This window comes from Salmo salar, chromosome ssa27, assembly GCF_905237065.1.
Source record: "Salmo salar chromosome ssa27, Ssal_v3.1, whole genome shotgun sequence".
NCBI lineage: Eukaryota > Metazoa > Chordata > Actinopteri > Salmoniformes > Salmonidae > Salmo > Salmo salar.
This window is the reverse complement of record NC_059468.1, coordinates 36,417,514-36,432,097: the sequence shown is the minus strand read 5'-3', so window position 1 is coordinate 36,432,097 and position 14,584 is coordinate 36,417,514. Positions and strand designations below refer to the sequence as shown.

The 14,584-nt window shown below is 42.5% G+C and overlaps 1 protein-coding gene across 1 annotated transcript in view; it reads left to right on the top strand.

Annotated features, from left to right (window-relative positions):
- Nucleotides 1–12,199: 12,199 nt before the first annotated feature.
- The window catches only part of LOC106589023 (enhancer of filamentation 1), a 78,262-nt gene continuing 75,877 nt past the window's right edge, over nt 12,200–14,584 (top strand). Inside the window, exon 1 of the mRNA XM_045709270.1 lies at nt 12,200–12,284. The gene's annotated coding sequence lies outside the window, so the exon portion shown is untranslated. The remainder of the gene's footprint in view (nt 12,285–14,584) is intronic.

Here is a 14,584-nt window from a genome sequence, read left to right as displayed (position 1 = left end):
ATCTTGATAAGAGATCGTAGTGTATGATGAGCAGCAGTAAGTCAACATAATGAATATGGTATGATGTGTTCCTGAATTTCAAATAGGTATATTTGATATGAATAAGTATTGTTGTGACAAAGCATTGCTTCCCGGAATATTTCCCACAGTTCTGGCTCGAAACTTGCGTTGGTCCGTGATTTGGAAATATAAAGTGATTTCTGATGACAGACATGTTTGCTGAAAGAAACACTAAAGAGTGATCCCTTTCCGTGGTCAGAAGCCTACGAACATAAACATTATATACGGTTCCCGTGCCCAGATATACTCAATAGCAAAAACAAATGGTTGGCTAAATCCAGGCACTATGCCTGGTATGAATTCCTTTCCAAATGTCTTTTTCCTCTGCTATAAAGTTTTGTCTAGTTTACAGCTTTTGTTACTTGGATCTCTCTCTTAACTCCACAGCATCTGTCTAGAGTCCAGGAGAAGCTTCTGGAAAGTCTATTGTGATGTCAGTGTACACCAATTTGATGGGGATTAGGATTGTAAAGGAAGGCTACGTCCTGCCTTGTTCCTTTTATAGTGCATTACGTTTGACTAGTGTTGCAAAGGGAGGGTATATTACTGGAGACTTGCAAAGTTTACCAGTAGACTACCAGAATTGTGGTATCTTTCAAGGATTTTATGTAATCTATCACAAGACATCTAGTGGCTCTTTTGGGTACTTCAGATTATCACAGGTGTCTCGGGACCTCTCTCCGACCTTATCACATGTAAAATATATGAAATAATCAAATAAGATGATTTAAAAATAAAAAAGTAGAATGACAAAGCCATACAACATTGTCCCAAATACAAATCAACTTAGTAAATACCATTGGTGTTTAGTATGAGTGTTTTCAGCATGAAATATCCTTCGATTTTTATTTATTTTACTGTCAGTATGTATTTGTTGTCAAGGTTTTGGCGTCAAACTGGTGGCAGTTGTGAAAAAAGTAAATAGTTGGAAGATTTGCAGAGTTAATTGAAAATAATGCCATTGTTGATTAGATGCTTTTTTTCATGAATTAGGCTAAATACTCTTGAACCATATGGTCTATCTACAAGAAACAGTATGACACGGATATTAAAAAAATTATACGATATATGAATAAAACATTTTTATTCAAGTATAAATTACCAAAATGACGATAGATTGCCATAGATTTTCTGTTCATTACCGAAATTACTGAAGATTCCGGTAACTTTGGGAAATTACGGGTAGCTTTGCAACCCTACTTTTGACCAGAGCCCTATGGGCCTATGGGGAAAATAAGAGCACTGTAAAGGGAATAGGGTGCGATTTGGGACGCAGATGAAAAGTTTGGTCAGTCAGTGATACGTAGCAGCAGATAAAAATAACATGGCCACAGAAGAAAATAGGGGGAATTATACTGTTTCACAGTAAACAATCCCATTCTATTATTAGGAACAATGAATAAACCATTGTGAATGGGAAGTACTGTCAAACATTATTTCATTGAAGCAGGTTAATCTTATATAATCAAGCAAGTGACTTTTACTTGAGAACTGCAAACAGCAACACATTGTCGGCATTTTACTGTATTTCAGAGGTACGTCTGATTTTTTACTTCTGTAATGTACTATGCTGTACTATTCCTAAATGTACTGTACTTCTGAACTGTTATCGTATGTCCATAACATAGTTCCAAGGAAATTGTCATCTAATCTATAGGTAAATATTGTTACCAGGAAGCGAAATGCTGAAACTCTTATCTGTTGCTGTTGCTATGATATGTTCATCAGAAGAAGAAGTGTTGTTTGCTTTTCCATGTTTTTAAACGGGTTGGATCGGATTCCATGCCTCTGTATCAAAATGTCCTCTTTACAAACTCAGGTTTGGAAAATAACTGACCAAACAAAAACGTAGTCAATATTATGACTGAATGGGGTTTCAATGTTTATTTTATTTCACCTTTATTTATACAGGTAAGACTACAATGATGATCTATCTTTGTTGCACAGAATGGTGATAGCGTAACGCCCCGTCTATGTTTTGTTGATGTTCAGGGCAGAGAGAGAGAGAGAGAGAGAGAGAGAGAGAGAGAGAGAGAGAGAGAGAGAGAGAGAGCAAACTAGAACGCTATTTCAACCTAAACAGAGAGTACAGAATACCTGACCACTGTGACTGACCCAAATTTAAGGAAAGCTTTGACAATGTACAGACTCAGTAAGCATAGCCTTGCTATTGATAAAGGCCGCCGTAGGCAGACCTGGCTCTCAAGAGAAGACGGGCTATGTGCACACTGGCCACAAAATGAGGTGGAAACTGAGCTGCACTTCCTAACCTCCTGTCCAATATATGACCATATTAGAGACACATATTTCCCTCAGATTACACAGATCCACAAAGAATTCGAAAACAAACCCGATACTGATAAACTCCCATATCTACTGAGTGAAATACCACAGTGTGCCATCACAGCGGCAAGATTTGTGACCTGTTGCCACAAGAAAAGGGAAACCAGTGAAGAACAAACACCATTGTAAATACAACCCAGATTTATGTTGATTTATTTTACCTTTTGTACTTTAACCATTTTGTACTTTAACCACACTGTATATACATAATATGACATTTGCAATGTCTTTTGGAACTTCTAGGAGTGTAATGTTTACTGTTAATTTTTATTGTTTATTATCTACTTCACTTGCTTTGGCAATGTTAACATATGTTTCCCATGCTAATAAAGCCCCTTGAATTGAATTGAGAGAGAGAGAGAGAGAGAGAGGTAGAGAGAGAGAGGTAGAGAGAGAGGTAGAGAGAGAGAGGTAGAGAGGTAAAGAGAGAGGTAGAGAGAGAGGTAGAGAGAGAGGTAGAGAGGTAAAGAGAGAGGTAGAGAGAGAGGTAGAGAGAGAGGTAGAGAGAGAGAGGTAGAGAGGTAAAGAGAGAGGGGGAGAGAGAGGTAGAGAGAGAGAGGTAGAGAGAGAGGTAGAGAGAGAGAGAGAGAGAGAGAGAGGTGAGAGAGAGAGGTAGAGAGAGAGGTAGAGAGAGAGGTAGAGAGAGAGAGGTAGAGAGGTAAAGAGAGAGATAGAGAGAGAGGTAGAGAGAGCGAGGTAGAGAGGTAAAGAGAGAGGTAGAGAGAGAGGTAGAGAGAGAGGTAGAGAGAGAGAGGTAGAGAGGTAAAGAGAGAGGTAGAGAGAGAGGTAGAGAGAGAGGTAGAGAGAGAGAGGTAGAGAGGTAAAGAGTGAGGGGGAGGAGGGTGCTCATGGTGCTATACCAGGGAAGCTTTTGTGGATTAGAATACGGCAGTGAGGCGAAACCACTCCGGATGGCAGGGAGAAGTAATGAAATTACAGTGCTCACCACAGACCGGTGGCTCTTTGTGTGTGTGCGTGTGTGCGTGCGTGCGTGCGTGCGTGCAGCTTTAGTTATCTTTCACAATAATGTGTGACTGAAAGCTGTTTTTAGCGGTAGCTGACTGTTTCTCAGCAGCTGTGGGTTTTAAGGAAGGAACCGACCCATTGAAAGACGTCAGTGACTGGCTCCTCAGTTCTGAATGGCTTGTTGGTGAGACACAGAAGGGCACACACTGAGGTCCAATCTCTCACAATCGTGGTACATTTGACCTGACCTTCTCCCTGGGCTGTGTGTGAGCGTGAGTGCATGTGAAATAGAGAGAGGGAGAATATACTCCCACAACGTTGATAAAACATTGCCTCAGTAAGCCCAGGCAGAGATGTTCCTCTCACCACCATCTCATCAAAACACACCCTCACCAGAAAACTGGGACACAAACAACAGGATTGTGCCATTCATTACTAAACCCAGCATGGCTCTTAACAACAACCACAGCAACAGCCAGACTGTAGAAAGAGGAGGAAGGGAAGCGCTACTGAGGTACACAATAGTACATTTTGGTAGACAGAAGGTGCTCTTTGGTAAAAGGGGTGAATTGGTCATCAAAAAGAAAGGAGGACCAAGGCACTCTTCGTATAATGAATTAAAATGCCTTTATTAGTACGGCATGTTCAATAGAAACAAGGTTTTAAAAAAATCCGACGCGTTTTGGCTGCATGGCCTTCGTCAGGGAGAATTTTTTTTGCCATACAAATAAAGGCATTTTAATTCATTATACGAAGAGTTCCTTGTTCCTCCTTTCTTTTTGATGAACATTCAGACTCTTTCACAAGATATCTAGTTTTCACAGAGACGGTCCTGAGCTATTGTCATCCTGGACTATGTCCCAAATGGCAAACTATTCCCCATATAGTGCACTACTTGTGCACTACTAGTGCACTACTGGAATAGAGTGCCATTTGTGACGCACTGCTGGTCTTCTAGAAAACCAGACTACACCCAATGAGTTCATGAAGAACTTCCCCCAGACTACACCCATTCATCAGAGTGACCAGAGAATGCAGGAAACCCTGTTTCCACCAACCGACCAACCACCACTCGTACCAGAGACAGCACAATCAGCCTTGCAGCACGGATGGTTTGCATTGCCTATGAGAATAACATTAATGTATACATTGACTTATTGACTGAGTTCATCAGGAAGTGCATAGAAGATGTTGTTCCCACTGTGACGATTACAACTTATCCAAACCAAAAAAAAACGTGGATAGATTGAAAAGCGCGAACCACCGCAGTTAACCACGGCAAGGTGACTGGGAACATTGACGAGTACAACCAGTCCAGCTATGCCCTCCGTAAGGCAATCAAACAGGCAAAATGTCAGTAAGGAGACAAAGTGGAGTCGCAATTCAACAGCTCAGACACAAGACGTATGTGGCAGGGACTCCAGACAATCACGGATTATAAAGGGAAAACCAGCCACGTTGAGAACACCAAAGCCTTGCTCCCGGAAGAGTTAAACACCTTCTTCGCCCGCTTCGAGAAAAATACAGTGGTGCCGACGCGGGCCATCGCCGCTCACAAGGACTGTCAGCTCATGTCCTCCGTGGCCGACGTGAGGAAGACATTTAAGGGTGTTAATCCTCGCAAGGCTGCCGGCCTCAGATGTGTTTACGGACATATTCTCTCCCTATCAAAGTCTGTTGTCCCCACTTGCTTCAAGATGTCCACCATTGTTCCTTTCGCCAACAAAGGAAAGGTAACTGAACTAAATGACTTTCGACCCGTAGCACTCACTTCTGTCATCATGAAATGCTTTGAGAGGCTAGTTATGGATCATATCACCTCCACCTAACCCGAAACCGTAGACCCACTAAATTTGCATACCGCTCCAACAGACCCATGGATGGCGCAATTGCCATCGTACTGCACACTGCCCTATTCCACCTGGACAACTGTGTCCTGGACTTCCTGACGGGCTGGCCCAGGTGGTGAAGGTAGGAAACAACACCTCCACTTCGCTGATCCTCAACACAGGGGCCCCTCAAGGGTGTGTGCTCTGCCCCCTCCTGTACTCCCTGTTCACCCATGACTGCGTGACCACGCACGTCTCCAATTCAATCATCAAGTTTGCATACAACACAACAGCCTACAGGGAGGAGGTGAGGGCCCTGGCAGCGAGGTGCCAGGAAAAGAACCTCTCCCTCAAAGTCAACAAAACGAAGGAGCTGATTGTGAACTTTAGGAGACAGCAGAGGGAGCACGCACCCATCCAAAATGACGGAGAGTGGAGAGGGTGAAAAGCTTCAAGTTTCTTGGCGTGCACATCACTGACAACCTGAAATGGTCCATCCACACGAACAGTGCGGAGGGAGGCTGAAAAAAATCATCTGGCCCCTAAGACCCACACAAACTTCTACAGATGCACCATTGAGAGCATCCTGTCAGGCTGTATCACCGCCTGGTATGGCAACTGCACCGTCAGCAAATGCAGTGCTCTCCAGATTGTGGTACGGTCAGCTCAACGCATCACCGGGAGCACACTGCCTAACCTACAGGACATCTACAGCACCCGGTGTCACAGGAAGGCCAAGAAGATCATCAAAGACCTCAGCCACCCGAGCCATGGCCTGTTCAACCCGCTACCATCTAGAAGGTAGAGAGAGTACAGGTGCATCAAAGCTGGGACCAAAGAGATGAAAAACAGCTTCTATCTCCAGGCAATTAGACTGTTAAACAGTCACCACTAGCCGGCCTCCGCCCAGTACCCTGCCCTGAACTTTAGTCACAGTTACTAGCCGGCTACCACCCAGTTACTCAACCCTGCACCTTAGAGACTGCTGCCCTGTGTACATAGTCATTGAACACTGGTCACTTTAATAATGTTGACATTCTGTTCTACCCACTTCGTAGGTATATAGTGTTTTCTAGTCAAGGCTCATCCTATATAACTACTGCTATACACACCTTTTCTATTCTTATACTGTCCATAATGTCTATACACACCATCATGTACATAGATATTTATATTCCAGACTCTGATATTGCTCATTCTAATATTTCTATATTACTTCATTTCCTTCTTTTTATTTGGGGATTTGCGTGTATTGTTGTGTATTGTTAGATATTACTGCACTGTTGGAGATAGGAACACAAGCATTTTGATACACCGGCGAAAAACATTAGCAAATTATGTGTTTTGATTTATTGTATCACTCTGTACATCTCAAATGTCACCGTATTCCTTACAGGCCCCTGGTCTAAGGTAGTGCACTATATAGGGAATAGGGTCCTGGTCTAAAGTAGTGCACTATATAGGGAATAGGGTCCTGGTCTAAAGTAGTGCACTATATAGGGAATAGGGCCCTGGTCTAAAGTAGTGCACTATATAGGGAATAGGGCCCTGGTCTAAAGTAGTGCACTATATAGGGAATAGGCCCCTGGTCTAAAGTAGTGCACTATATAGGGAATAGGGCCCTGGTCTAAGGTAGTGCACTATATAGGGAATAGGGTGCCATTTGGAGCGTAATCACTGCTTTTTGTTTTGTTTTATCCTGGGTCTTTGTACTAGTCCGTTTTGTTTGTTTTGTTCCTCCTGGTGTTTTGGTAAGATTAAGATGAATCTAACACAACATGCCTGGGTCTAACAAGTAGGTACTGTATGTATAACCGGAGGGTGGCAAAGCCATAGAGGAGGAACAAGAGAAGGGATCTCTAAATGAAGGGAGAAGCAGTTAGTATATAGCATGACCCTAACACAGGTCACTTGGCTGAGGGCTGTTCGTCTCCAAACAAAATGGAGGACTGAACCCGGGAGAGGTTGTAGTTAGATTTACTGTGTGTCCGTGTGTGTGTGTGTTTGTGTGCGTTTACACATATGTGCACGTATGTGCGTGCCTGTTTACATTCATGCATGTTTGTGTGTATTTTGAAGGCCAGGGGCACCATCTCTGTCCATCCAGAGTCTATGGGGGGGGAAGCTTCACTTTTAACCCCCAGGTCCTAGGAATCCCACCCACACCGGCCCCCTCCGCCCCTGGCCACAAAAACACAAAGGATGGATGGATACTGACCATAAAATAACCAGAAGAAAACCGCTATGTTCTCATCTCTATTTCAAAGCTGTGTTTCTCTGAAAATGGCTGTCCACATGTACTGGATCTGTCACACAGGAGAATTCATTGGCAGACATGGACGGACGAAAAGAAGACAGGAGGAACACATCTGCATGCTGGGAATGAGTGGTACAGTGGCTGTGACTGAGCGGACTTCCTCCATAGGCTCGTTAGTGCATAACGATTTTAGCAAATCCCATTTGGATGAAATTGATAATAAACACATCCATACACTCTTGTGGATCCACAATTCTGATCTCACACACAGACAAAAACAACCCATTTCCATATCGTCTCAAGAGCAGCTTAAATCATCTCATTTCCCTCTCATTCTGACAATGGTGCTGCTTTAAAACCCTGTGGCCTGATCACTCACAAATCCCTCCGCCTCCCCACCGTCCCCATCCCCCATCCCCCCATCACACACAGAGGGAGGGGGGGTCCCTACCGTTACCATCACCGTGCCAACCGAGGGTCTTATTGCACTACCAAACAGGCGGGGGTGTCTCGCTCTTGGAAATGCAAGTGTCGACACGTTATCAGCCCTCATCACTCACTGGGCCCCCCAACTATGCCAACACCCCCTACCTTTAAACCCTCAGGTACCTTGGCTCTGTCCCAAATTGCACCCTATCCCCTATATAGTGCACTACATTTGACCAGAGCCTTGTGTGCACAGTAGGGCGTAGGGTGTCATTTGAGATGCAACCCCTTATCACCATTCCATTTCCAGAGGGAGTAGTGTGTGAAATGTATTTAGGTGGTAGGGACTTGCTGTTCTATTCCATTGACTGAATGATTGGCTGAGACGTAGGGGCCTTGACATCACTATCAAGGTGGGCTATTTTATCTCGAAGAGCTTGTTCCGATCAACGATGTGGTTCAGAATTAGATTCCCATCTTTTCTTGTGAGAGCACAATGAAATACCTCACTCCTATTCCCATTCATGGGTTGCACATTTCATCACAATATTGTTTTGAACATTCGTTTTAGGACTGATGCCCGACTGATCGTTCTACTCAATGCTTTGTCAATTGGCGCTGATGAAGATTTCATCAAAAGTGCATTACAGTTACTTAGAAATACAGTGTAATTTCTAAAATCGGCAAATAATTAGTGGGAAAACCTCTTGTCGTCATTTTGATGTTGCCAGATTGCCTTTAGATGTAGTATATAACATTAGCTAGTTGGCTAAGATTGAGGGGAGACCACCAGATTTTAGCTAGCTATGGTTAGCATTGATAGCTATTTTTGACGAACTTTGCCATCTGTCTGAAGTAAATTTGATGACATGATAATGGCGGCAAAGTTGTTCTTACTAAATATTTGCCTACTCCAGGTCACTATAGTGTAATTTAGACTAAACAGTCATTAGCCCATGTTCAAAATGACTGGGCTTTATGACAAGCTTTTAGGGCACAACTAAGGTGCTGAGAGGCTTGAGAACGTTCATAACAATGGTAGGAAGCAACCGAGAGACAGAAGTGCAACATATTCATTTCAATTGTAAAACTCTAGATGACGCTGAAGTATGGTTCTGAAGTGGCCGGCTGGTGACAGAATGATGAACAGTTTTCACCGGACTAGAAAATAAGTCTTATACTGAAACAAATGAGTACAACGAGAAGCTGTTTCAGAATCAGAACAACGTACAACGAGAGACCAACAGGAGAACAGGACTATAATCTAGTTGCTGTAAAATGCCATTAAATCTTTATATATTTTTTTTAAATACAAAAGAGTTATAGAGCATCATTTGAAAATAGGTTGAGTATTTACTTTATCAAGCACAATCCATCTCTCAGACTGATTTTTTTATGACCTTGTTTTGGGTGGTTGTGTATCGAATACCACCTCAGTTTGAAAGCTCAAATAACGACATGCCGTTAGACAAAGAGATCTATTCAGCTCCTAGAGTTATAGCTGTGACAATCGACCTAAAGGAAACGTTTACATTGGCTAGGCTGGTTGAAGGGCAGTCAACAGGGAGTTTCTGGAGTACCACAGGGTCTAGTCTTGGACACATTACTATTCAAACTGCTCCATAAATAATTCACTAATGATGCTGAGAAAATGACATAAATCTAAGATACTCTGTCATTATCCACATTGAATAAGTATATCAGGGGTGGATATACTACGTTATTGCATGGAGAAAAAAAGTGCTTTCAATTGTATCACTGCTTGGAAATGTAATGTACTGGAAGAGTTTTAAAACAATACAGGATTTGGACACACTTTATTTGATAGTCTGGATGTTCCATCTGTAGATACTCTACCATTATCAACAAACTATATGTCGATAAGCAACTGCTTGCTAAGGTTACAGTTAGAGTTAGGTTTAGAATAAGGGTTAGGATACAGGTTGAGGTTAGATTTAGAACAAAGGTTAGGGTTAGGGTTAGGATAAGGGTTACGGTTAGGGTTTGGATAAGGGTTAAGGTTAGGGTTAGAGGTTAAGGTTAGAGCTAGGGTTAGGTTTAGGATAAGGGTTAAGGTTAGGGTTAGGGGTTAAGGTTAGAGCTAGGGTTAGGTTTAGGATAAGGGTTAAGGCTAGGGTTAGAGGTTAAGGTTAGAGCTAGGGTTAGGTTTAGTAGATAGTTAGTTGAAATGTTACTGATAGTCTGTAGATCATCTACATATGGACTATCCAAATAAAGTGTTACCCAGGATTGTTATTCAAGAAAACCCATGCAATGTTTTTGTTATCTATAATGACTGGCTTTAGAATAAGCCGGAAAAAGATGGCAAGGAGAACAGGGTTTGTCTGCAGTTACAAAGAACACAGAGAGCACAGGAAAGCAGTGAACTTTGTCACAAAAATACCACAATTTTACAACCCAAGGAAAAGTAAACAGTTTGAGGATTGGACTGGTCCCAGTTGTGTAACTATAGACCACATGTTTTCAGCTCTCCTCTGTCGCAGGTACACCCAGCTAGATCAAGGTTACGTCCCAAATGGCAGACCTACTCCCATAGGGCTCTCGTCAAAAGCAGTGCACTATGTAGGGTGCCATTTGGGATACATTGAGGTGTTCCAGATTTAGGGCTCTATTCAATCTGTATCGCTGAACCATTATAGATGGCGTGATAGAAATGTAAAGGTGATTTCAGATTGAGCCGACATGGGCAGTGTTTACCATGAATGCATTCTCTGCTAAAGCAGAAAGATTGCCTTTAAATTTCAATCATGCTTAAAGGTGAACTTCCACGATGCGGATTACGATTAGGATTCGATGTCAATTCAAAAATGGCACCTATCAATATTAAGGATATAAGAAACATTGTGGGCTAATTCTTTATTTTGACGCCCTTGTCTTAGCGTGCCCAGCATTCCATCATGCTGCTGCTAGGCCACGAGGTCACTGGGGGTCACGGCCCACAAAGAGGTGACGAGCGGGGGGCCGAACTTGGGGCCTCACCAAGTTAGAGTCTCAAATGGCACCCTATTCCCTATGTAGTATCCTATATTTCCTATGCATACATTGTCTACGTAGTGCCTATGTATGCCCCATAGGGCTCGAGTCAAAAGTAGTGCCCAATGTATGGAATAGGGTGCCATTTAGGACAAACACCCTAACCCTGTCTGGGCCCCGCTGGACAAGGTGGGAGGCAGCCAGGGCAGGGTAGGAAGGGAGACCCATAAATCTGCCTAAGGTGGTTGGGAGAGTGTGAAGGCTATAATCCACGAGGGGCCACCTCTAGCCTATCTTTACCCAGCACAGAGAGCATGTTGTCATGTCACACTACCTGGAGATCCCGCCTCCTTCCACCGTCAGTCCGGTTCACATACAAGGCAGCAAAAAATCTGTCCTTCAGTTTAGCACAGAACCCTGTGACCTTCTTATGGAAGACGTATGAAAGACGTCAATCCCTGTTTACAGAGGTGAAAGCTACAGGGCTCTTATGCAACTCAGACTTCACAGATACCCATAAGCAGACAAAGATGAAAGGGTAATTACAAGGCTATTTGTAAGGCTATTTCTGTGGTGCAATTCCCTGTGATAATGTAGGCCAAAATCTGTTTCTGCTGTCTTGCCAAACTGCTGCCATTGTTTTGTATGATAATACAGCAGTGGAGATGGCAAGACCCCACAAACAGTTCTGGGAGCTGCCTTGACTCTTCTGCTGCCACACTACAGTAGATCTAGTACAGAATGATACGACCATGGTGACTTGTTGTCATGGGGACGTGGGGTAGGGAACACTGTGAGCCTAAATGCTAACACTAATTGTTCTCTGGCCGTTGATTGTTTGGCTTGTCTGCAGACACTTCAAACAGGGGATTTTGGTTGGGCAACAGCACAGCAGAGAATCATTTCCATCTTATCTACAAACAGTATCAAAAACCAAGATGTTCATGCATAAACAGACACTCTTATCCAGAGCGACATACACTAGCAATTAGTGTTAAGTGCTTTGCTCAAAGGCACATTGACAGATTTCTGACCTAGGCGCCTTGGGGTTTTGAACCAGAAACCTTTCGGTTACTGGCCCAATGTTCTTAACCACCCACACACACCCACACCCACACACACACACACACACACACACACACACACACACACACACACACACACACACACACACACACACACACACACACACACACACACACACACACACACACACACACACACACACACACACACACACACACACACACACACACGGAAGGCTTTCTTGCAAGGCTGTGTCTGCTCAGAGATGCTAACTAGGGCGTTTCTTCTCACCTCTATTCTCTTCACGACTATACTCTCTAAGACAAGACCTTAAGTCTCATCTGTGCTGTTAAACTACAACACTGCACACACATAGAGACTGGGTAAGTCCCTTTTATTTTAAGTTATTTAGACAGTGTTTTCTTGGTTAGCACAATACATATTATACTGTTATCACAAAATAAAGATGATAATGTTACCACACAATAACTGATCATCTTATGTGTGCTTCTGAAGAATAATATTTTTATTTAACGAGGCAAGTCAGTTAAGAACAAATTCTTATTTACAATGACGGTCTAGGAACAGTGGGTTAACTGCCTTGTTCAGGGGCAGAAGGACAGATTTTTACCTTGTCAGCTCAGGGATTTGATCTGGCAACGTTTCAGTTACTGGCCCAACGCTCTAACCACTAGGCGACCTGCCACCCTGGAGCGATTATGTCTTGATAAAAGTGAGTGGCTATGTGTATTATTGAAGAATAAAGGGATTGTGTGATGATTCGCTTAGCAACAGCTAGACACGGTTGATAAAAGAGAGTGGTTAGGTAGGACATTTGTTTAGAGGGTGAGGGGGGGGTTAATAAGTCCTTTCTCATAAGATGCTGTTGGGTTCTTGATTTTACTGGGCAGGAAAAACAGTGTGATCAAGGTCCGTGGTGTGTCTATCAGGCGGAAAAGATAAGTTATCATGAATATTGAAGTCCCACTCAATGTCAAGACAAAAAGGAGACGCTGGTGGAAAATGTACTCAGTTGTCATAGTTGAGTAAAAGTAAAGATACCTTAATAGAAAATGACTCAAGTAAAAGTTAAAGTCACCCAGTAAAATACTACTTGAGTAAAAGTCGAAAAGTATTTGGTTTTAAATACTGGAAAAAGTACTAAACATTCATACTTGAGTAAAAGTAAAAAGTAAAAGCTATACATCATATTCCTGATATTAAGCAAATCAGACGGCACGATTTTCTTGTTTTTTTACATTTACGGACAGCCAGCTGCACACTGTCCAACACACCATTTACAAACGCAGTATTTGTGTTTAGTGAGTCCGCTAGATCAGAGGCAGTAGGGATGACAACGCATTATATTGATAGGTGCGTGAATTGGACCATATTGCTGTCCTGCCTGAGCATTCGAAATGTAACGAGTACTTTTTGGAGTCAGGAAAAATGTATGGCAGTAAAAAGCACATATAAATAGTAAAGTAAAGTACAGCTACTGATAAATAACTAGGCCTGACACATTTTTGTGAGAATTTGTGACGCTCAAAAATGTTGAAATAATTCACAGGAAATAGTTCAGAAACATATGTTTCCAAAAACTGTTGATTAACAGTCGTTTATCATAGAAACGGAAACTCTGTCGAAGCTTGAGCTTCAAAAAAGCATGATACATACAGTACAATCGCACTTCCTTTTTCTTCCATCTGTCTTATGAACCTCAACTGGTAAATACTGCTGCCTGGTACACTTGCTCTTTCTCAGATACACAAGTGTGTGTGTGTGTGTGTGTGTGTGTGTGTGTGTGTGTGTGTGTGTGTGTGTGTGTGTGTGTGTGTGTGTGTTTGTGATTTCCTGTGCCCTCCCTAGTCAGTTTATGAAAGTGTATCTGACAGTGAGCCAACAGTAAAACTTCCATGGTTTAGAGGATATAACTGTTGACAAGATATAACACAAATGGAATGTTCCATGTGGGCTTGGCTAGCTCTATGATGAACTGTACATGATGGAACCAATGACTTGCATCAACTTCACCCACTCTTTATCCACACATGTCCTGCTCGCACAAGATCACTACCATGTCTACACATAATTAAACTTACTTTGGTTTCAATGCCAACGAGTTGGCCTTACAGGCCCCTAAGCTATGATTTAGTGGTGCAGTGTTGATGAGCTTGTTCAATGAGGTCAAACAAAAAGTAATTCCTCCTGACCTGTCCCTGTTAATGCACCAACTTTCTCACCAACACCTCTCACCGAATATGTAGAAGGAACATATGGATGAAGATTTAGAACGGCAACTATTCTCATTGTCTGGTGACCATGACTTGGTTGAGCTATACTCTATGTTATGGGTTGGTGGCGCAGACCAAAAAAAATGCAGTGTTGCTTTCCTGACGGTTTTCTATTTGTTTGGCGGTCGGGTATATCAACAGACCCTGTGCTACGTCAACCTACGCTTATTTATGCACCATGTACAGTACCAGTGAAAAGTTTGGATACACCTACTCATTGCAGGGTTTTTCTTTATTTTGACTATTTTCTACATTGTAGAATAATAGTGAAGACATCAAAACTATGAAATAACACATATGGAATCATGTAGTAACCAAACACATGTTATTAAACAAATCAAAATATATTTTTAATTGAGATTCTTCAAAGTAGCCACCCTTTGCCTTGA